Source organism: Equus asinus, chromosome 2 (genome assembly GCF_041296235.1).
Source record: "Equus asinus isolate D_3611 breed Donkey chromosome 2, EquAss-T2T_v2, whole genome shotgun sequence".
Lineage (NCBI taxonomy): Eukaryota > Metazoa > Chordata > Mammalia > Perissodactyla > Equidae > Equus > Equus asinus.
Genome location: NC_091791.1, coordinates 131,922,414 through 131,929,732, shown reverse-complemented (window position 1 = coordinate 131,929,732; position 7,319 = coordinate 131,922,414).

Below are 7,319 nucleotides of genomic sequence, written 5' to 3'. Positions count from 1 at the left end.
ACCTCACTTGTGTCATCTGTGAAAATGGGAATACTAACAACTAACGTTCATTAGGCTTCTATGTACCTGCCACCGAGTGAAGTGTTTTCACATGTATTAGTTGGATTAAGCTCCCCACAACCCTAAAAGGAGACATTATTAGCCCCATTTATCAGTGACAAAACTGAGGCACAGAGAAATTAAATAAGTTGCCTAGGTCATAGCTAATTAGAGGGAAAGCCTAGATTTCATGAAGCTAGGTTGTCTAACAGTAGTGCTCAAACTTCTTAAACCACTCTGCTATTCTGCTGCCACTCATTGATGAGATTGACGACATGGAATGATGGCTTGGGGCAGGAGGCTGGCCCAGAGTGGCTCCTCCCAAGTCTGATACACAGGGTCCTGGGTCCAGTCCCTGGGAAACTCTGGCCATGCAGCTCTGAGTCACTCAGCTCCATTTAGACGGGATGGTAGACAGCTGGCAAAGAGCAGGAGGCAGCAGGGCAAGGCAGGTGTGAACCCTGATGTCAGCCCAGTGCCTTTGTCCCTCCAGGGGCATCAGGACAACTCCTTACAAACAATGATTTTTTAATTTTTATCGAAAGTAGTAATGCACATAATTTTTTTGCGGGCAGGGCAGTGAGGAAAATTGGCCCCGAGCTAACACCTTTGCCAATTTTCCTCTTTTTGCTCAAGGAAGATTGGCCCTGAGCCAACATCTGTGTCAGTCTTCCTCTATTTTGTATGTGGGATGCCACCACAGCATGGCTTGATGAGCAGTGTGTAGGTCCACGCCCAGGATCCAAACCTGCAAACCTCGGGCCAATGAAGCAGAGTGCCCGAACTTTACCACTACACCACTGGGCCACCAGTGATGCACCTAATTTTAAAAGTCAGCCAATATTTGGAATCTTATAACAAAAAGAAAGCATCCCAGAATAACCACTTTTAACCCTTTTGGCTACTTCTTTATGTATTTGTCTCATTTATTCTAAATCGGGGGCAGCAAACTTTTTCTGTAAAGGGCCAGATAATACATATTTTCAGCTCTGTGGGCCAGACAGTCTTTGTTGGAACTACACGCCTCTCCTTGTAGCTGGAAAGCAGCCACAGGCAAAATGTAATCGAGCGGCTGTGGGCATGCAGTGCAACTTTATTTACAATAACAGATTTATTTACAAAAATGGATTTGGCCTGTGCAATGTAGTTTGTTGACACCTGTTCTAATTGCTCAAACTTCTATTTCTTACTTTTCTTAATTTGTAATTTTAGGCATTACCCATTCATTTTTAATTCTGGCAGATTATAGTTTAATTTCCTTAAATAGCTACCCTCTCTGCAGTTGTTTATCCTCCTAAATCATCCTACTAGAGTTATATTGCAATTATCAGTTAAATCAATATTCAGTGTTTGCATTATTATGACTGAGTAAATCCTGTTCTCTGATGAGTCAAGTAGTATTCCATGTGACGTCTCCTTTCCCATACAGCTTTTGTTTTTACCTGGAATTGATAATTATCTCATTCTTTTTTTCATTTGCATCATTTCTTTGACCTTCAACAGTGTGTCTCAGACAATTTTCTACATGGTTAAACAGGTAGTGTATCCATGCCTTTTTTTCAGTACTATTCTTTTACTAAAGCCTCTCCTAAATCCTTCAGCCTCCTACTCCAATGTGGACTGCGTACTCCCTGGGCTTGGGCTCAGCTCTTATCCTAGTACTTCCTTTCTCCGTTGTCTTGGAAATCCACTTGATCTCTTTTCAGTGTTGGATGTCTTTTTCCCAGATCCTATGTCTTCTTCTCTGACTTACTTCTTCATTTTGCTGGAGCACATCCTTTGGTAGTGTGAGGAGTGGATTTGGCCACCCCAATATATGTCTTTTTGGCATGAGGATTATTTGAGGCTGATTGCTTTTGATAAACTGGGACAGGGAAGGAGGCTCTGAGGGGTGGAACTTGCTTGCCCTTTGTTAGGAGACATTTACATTGTAAAGGAAATCTCTATCTGTAAAGGTGCCTCCCTCTCTGTACCAGGAAGAAGAAAGGAGATGACCTTCTCTCTAGAAACTCTTAATCAATGCCAAAGGCAAGGACTTAAATCTGCATAACAATCTTATTCCTGTTTCTGGTAATCTCCTGTAACTGACTTCCCTCCCCCTCCCAACTTTGGCATTTCTTTAAGGATTAAGCATCTTTCCTTAGGCTAGGAACTGATTGCTGCGCTCACCTGTGGCCGCCCAGCTCAAGACAATAGACTTGCCTCCTGCTACGTCCACCAAGATAGCAGACCCACTACCTGCTGTGTCCATCAAGTGCTGTGCCGACAGGGCAATCTTGTGACTATTGTGGGAGGGACATTTCAATCATATGTGAAACACCCTGTTTGGGGGTATATAACCACTCTGTGCACCCCGCTTGTTCAGTGCCCTTTCTTCCTTCGGGAAGAAAGGCCCCGGGCCATGGTTCCTCATAAAGCTTTGTTTAATTTTCTCTTGCTATTCTGTCTCATGTGAATTTAATTCGTTCTCTGGCCAGACAAACCCACATTTGGGAAGAGGAAATGTCTTCCTCCCCTACAGTAGCTTCCTGAGAAAGGCTACATGGGAGGTAAAATTCTTAAATTTGGTATATCTGAAAATGTCTTTAATCTACCATCACTCTTGAATGACAGTTTTGCAGGGTGTATAATTATAGACTGCAAATCATTCTTTTCTCAATATTTTGAAGGTTGGTAGAAATCTGATGCTTTTTTGATTCTGAATTTTTTGTATGCAATCTGTTTTTTCTTCTCTAGAAGTTTTTATGATCTTCTTTTTACTCTTAATGTTCTGAAATTTCAGCGTGATGTGCGCTCTTTCAGTTTGGACATTCACAGCCTTCAGTTCTCAGAAATTTCTTTGTGATATTTACTTCATAATTTCCTCCCCTCCATTTTCTTTGTTCTTTCTTTCTGAAAATCCAATTCATTGACTTTTAGACCTCTTGGATTGATCCCTCAGTTAAAATTTTTTTTCTATTTTCTTCCTTTATCTTTTTAATTTACTTTTGGAGCAATTTCCTAGACTATATTTTCCAACCCTTCTACTTAAATTATTACCATACTTTTGATTTCTCAAAGCTGTCTTGTTCTCTGTTGCTTTCTGTAGCATTACACTCTCTTTGTACATTCACAGTGTCTTCTCTTACTCTCCTGAGGATGTTTAGTATGGATGGGACTTTAATCATCAGTTTTATTCTGCTCTCTGCATTGTCCTTGTTTCCTCCAGAGTCCTATTTTCTGGTTGTTTTATTCTGTCTTTAATGTTGGAGACTTTCCTCGAATTTCTGGTAATCTTGGTCTATTCTTATTAAACAGTGAGACCCTGAAAAGCTTGCTGGAAGTCCTGTATCCACAGAGAGGGCCGTCAGCTGGTGGGCCTCCCTGTAGGGACAGAGCAGGGAGAGAATTCTCAAAGTGTCATTATCAACCAAGCCTCTTGTTTCTAGCTTCCTAGTAGCCTTCTGCATTACCTGGTACCTCCAGTCACTGAGCCTTTCTGGATTTCTGCAGGGAAACTGGCCTGCTTCTCATGGTATCACTGATGCACAGTCTCTTAAGAGTCAGCTTTGTCTATTCTGGTAACACAGACTGGATTCCTCCATCAGCTTCTCATCCTCCAAACTTGTCAACAGCTCTTTTCCCCTATTGTTTCCATTCTTGTACCCTTGTCCTTGAGGGCTTAAAGTTTGTTCTTGTGGCAATGCCCCCAAGTCTGTCTCCTGGCTTCCACCTTGTCCATTAACAGTCTATTGTCCACACACAAGCAAGAGGGGTCCTTTAAACACGTAAGTCACAATACCAGAATGTGGACATTCCACAGGACATGCCCTACCTCTCTGATAGAGCATGAAAAAAGGGGGCGGGGAATCGGGTGGGAGACTGCCCGAGATTCCAAGTGTTCAGGAGACATACGAAAAAATGCAATGTGTGACCCTGAATTAAACAGACCAACTGTTAAAAGACATTTTGGGACAATTTGAGAAATTCGAATACAAGCATTAAAGAGTCATTCGTTTCATTAGGAATGAACATGGTATCATGGTTATGTAGGAAACATCTTTATTTTCTAGAGATGTGTATTTAATTTTGATGAAATGTCATGATGTCTGAAAATTTGCTTTCAAAAACTCAGCAAAAAAAAAAGATGAAGCAAATATGGCAAAATGTTAATAATTGTTAAATCCAGGTGATAGGTATATGCTATCCTACTTTTCCTGCTTTTACATATGCTTGAAATTAAAAAGAAAACAAAACAAAAGTGGGAGGAAGTAATATGATGCTACTCAAGCCTTCCCATGGCTTCCCAATTCCTTAAAGTAAAACCCGAGGCTCTTGCCATGGCCTTCAAGGCTCTGTGAGATCTGGCCCCTGCCGCCCCAGGACCATGGTGCCTGCTGCACTTCCATTCTCAGGGTTCCCACCACATCAGCCTCCTCACAGGTCTCACCAAGCCCATCACTGCTGCCACAGGGCCATTGCATTCACTGTTGCCTCTGCCTGGCATGTTAGTCCTGTACCCCACAGTCAACTGGTCACCCCTCTGCCTCATTCAGAACTCTGCTTCAATGTCAGCTGATCATACAGATCTTTCCTGACCTTCTGTCTAGAAGAACATTTCCCCTCTTCTCCAGAGCATTTCCTATTCCCCTTCCTCTGCTTTTGTTTCTTCTTTTTCTTCTTCTTCTTCGTCTTCTTTTTTGTGCTGAGGAAGAGTGGCCCTGAGCTAACATCTGTTGCCAATCTTCCTCTATTTTGTATGTGAGCCACCACCACAGCATGGCCACTGACAGACGAATGGTGTAGGTCTGTGCCCTGGAACCAAACCCAGTCCACAGAAGTGGGGTGCACCAAACTTAACCACTAGGCCACCAGGGCAGGCCCTGCTTTTGTTTCTTCATAGCATCTGTGATCACCTGCCTTTGTGTGTGTGTGTGTGCACGTGCGCATGTGGTAAAATGTACATAATGTGAAATTTACCATTTTAACCATTTTAAAGTGTACAACTTGATGGCATTAAGTACCTTCCCATTGTTGTGCAACCATCACCACCATCCATCTCCAGAACTTTTTTGTCTTCCCCAACTGAAACCCGGCTCCCATAAACACTAGCTCCCCAGACCCTCCCCCAGCCCCTGGCAACCACCGTTCTACTTTCTGTCTCTCAGAATCTGACTCCTCCAGGTCCCTCATGTGAGTGGAATCACTCAGTATTTGTCCTTTTGAGTCTGGCTTATCTCACTCAGCATAACATCTTCAAGGTTCACCATGTTGTGCCCGTGTTAGAATTTCATGTCACCTGCCATTTTACATACTTACTTGTTCATTTGCTTGTTACTGTTATTGTCTTCCCTCCCACCCCCCACTCGAAGGGAAAGTCCTTGGGGGCAGGAGCTTTGTCTGTTTTGCTCATTCATCTAGAGCGGTGCCTGGGCACAGAGCGAGCATTCCATAATTCATTGTGTGACTTGCCTCCCGTTGGGGTAATTTCCCCTGTTATGCGAGGGCAGGCCTTCTCTGAGCAGGACTTGTGCATTCAGCAAGCAATCTTGAGCTCCACTGTGCAGAGCACTCTGGGGGATAGAAAGATAAGACAGTGAAACCCACGTAGCTGAGACAGGGAAAGTGATAGAGTGGGTACCCGTTTTCATTGGTTTTTCTCTGCCCAACATTTACTCCTCTTTTTCCGATAATAGCAATGAGATTTTCCTTTGAGGTGTCTTCCTTCCCCACTCTCAACCTATGTGGTTCTGAGGGATCCATCTTATCCTCTGAGTTCAAGGAAACACAAGCAACCCAGGCCTGGGACTTCTGTTGCAACCTTGAGGAAAGAAATGCAGCCATTCCACTGAGACAGCAAAACTGGAAGAATGTTAGCCAAGAGTTTTGAAGAAGAACTGCAGTTAAAAGCTTATATTTGAGACATAAGAAAGCATAGTTAAGAGATGAACGAAGTGAAACTGAGTCCTGATAACATTGTTTGAGCTCCTGGATCCAGCCACGCCTGAAGGCACAGATCTATTTTCTGGAATTTTCAGCTTTGTGAGCCAAAATATTCTCAAACCCCCCTCCCTTATTTATTAGTCTCACTTTGATTTGAATTGGATTTCTATCACCAGCTACTGAAAGATTCCTGACCAATATAAACAAGATGGACAAAATGGAAAGCGAGTAGAGAGAAGCTGCTTGTGAGGTTAGGAAACTCAGAGCTCTTATCTAGGAAAAGGTTAAAAGACGTGGGATGTTCACCTCGAGAGAGAGAAGCCTCTGGAAGACAGGGCTATCACTTTAGGTATATAAAGAGCTGTCACATGGGAGAGGAATTAGATTTGCTTTAGATGGTGTGAGAAGGAACATGAGGGCCAGCAGATGAATGTTTTCAGGAAAAAGATGTCAGTTCAGTTGAAAGAAAAATGTTGAGGCCTCAGAGGCAGCCCAGAGTTACAGTGGTGACTTGGGAATGAATGAGCCCAAGGGTGAGAGACATCAATGAGCCCAAGGGTGGGGTGTATACAGTGAGAAAAAAATGGCAGTGCTGCGTGGGTGGGTCTCATTCTAGATGACTCTTAAGTTCCCTCTAGTCTGGAATTGGGGACTCTCTGCCTGTGCTGACTGATGCAGGCAGAGAATAAGTTTGTCACAGGACGACATTAAACACACGCCCCCTCCTCCTGCCCATTGAGCCCAGCATCGACATCCCAGAAGTTAATTGCAAGATTGTCCAAAAACACAATGGACACGGGCTGAGGGCCATGTTGGGCCATGGGTTACAAGAGAAGTGGGCTTTTCCAACGATTTTGAAAAACGCTTTTCTTATTAGATTCCCCTTTCCTATAAAACAATTTCTGGAACCAAAACATATGCTTTGGTTTTGTTAAGAATTATTTTTTAATGTGAAGAGTCCGCGTCACAGCCCTGGAGAGTTTCTGGGTGGCAGCTGCAGCACAGTCCTGAAATAAAAGATGCTCCCACGATGCTACCATCCTGAGGCCCCCCGCTCTTCCCGCGGCAAGGCAGGAGGTCTAGAAAGAGGCCTTGACCCCTCGCCTGCCTGTCTCCTCTGGTCTCCCAGCACCAACCTTCAGAACGTTTTCCAGATAAGAAGAAAAGCTGTAGCGACAAAGAAAATACAGCAGTCTGGCGTCACTAGGCTGTGGCAAGAAGAGTCTGGGCTTTGGAGTTAGACAAAAGCGGGTTCGATTTCTGACTCTACCTGGGATCAGACCCTCGATTTTCCAGAGTCTCAATTTCCTCACTTATAAAAAGTGGATAATGACGCTCTCTTAATGGGGTATTTTGAG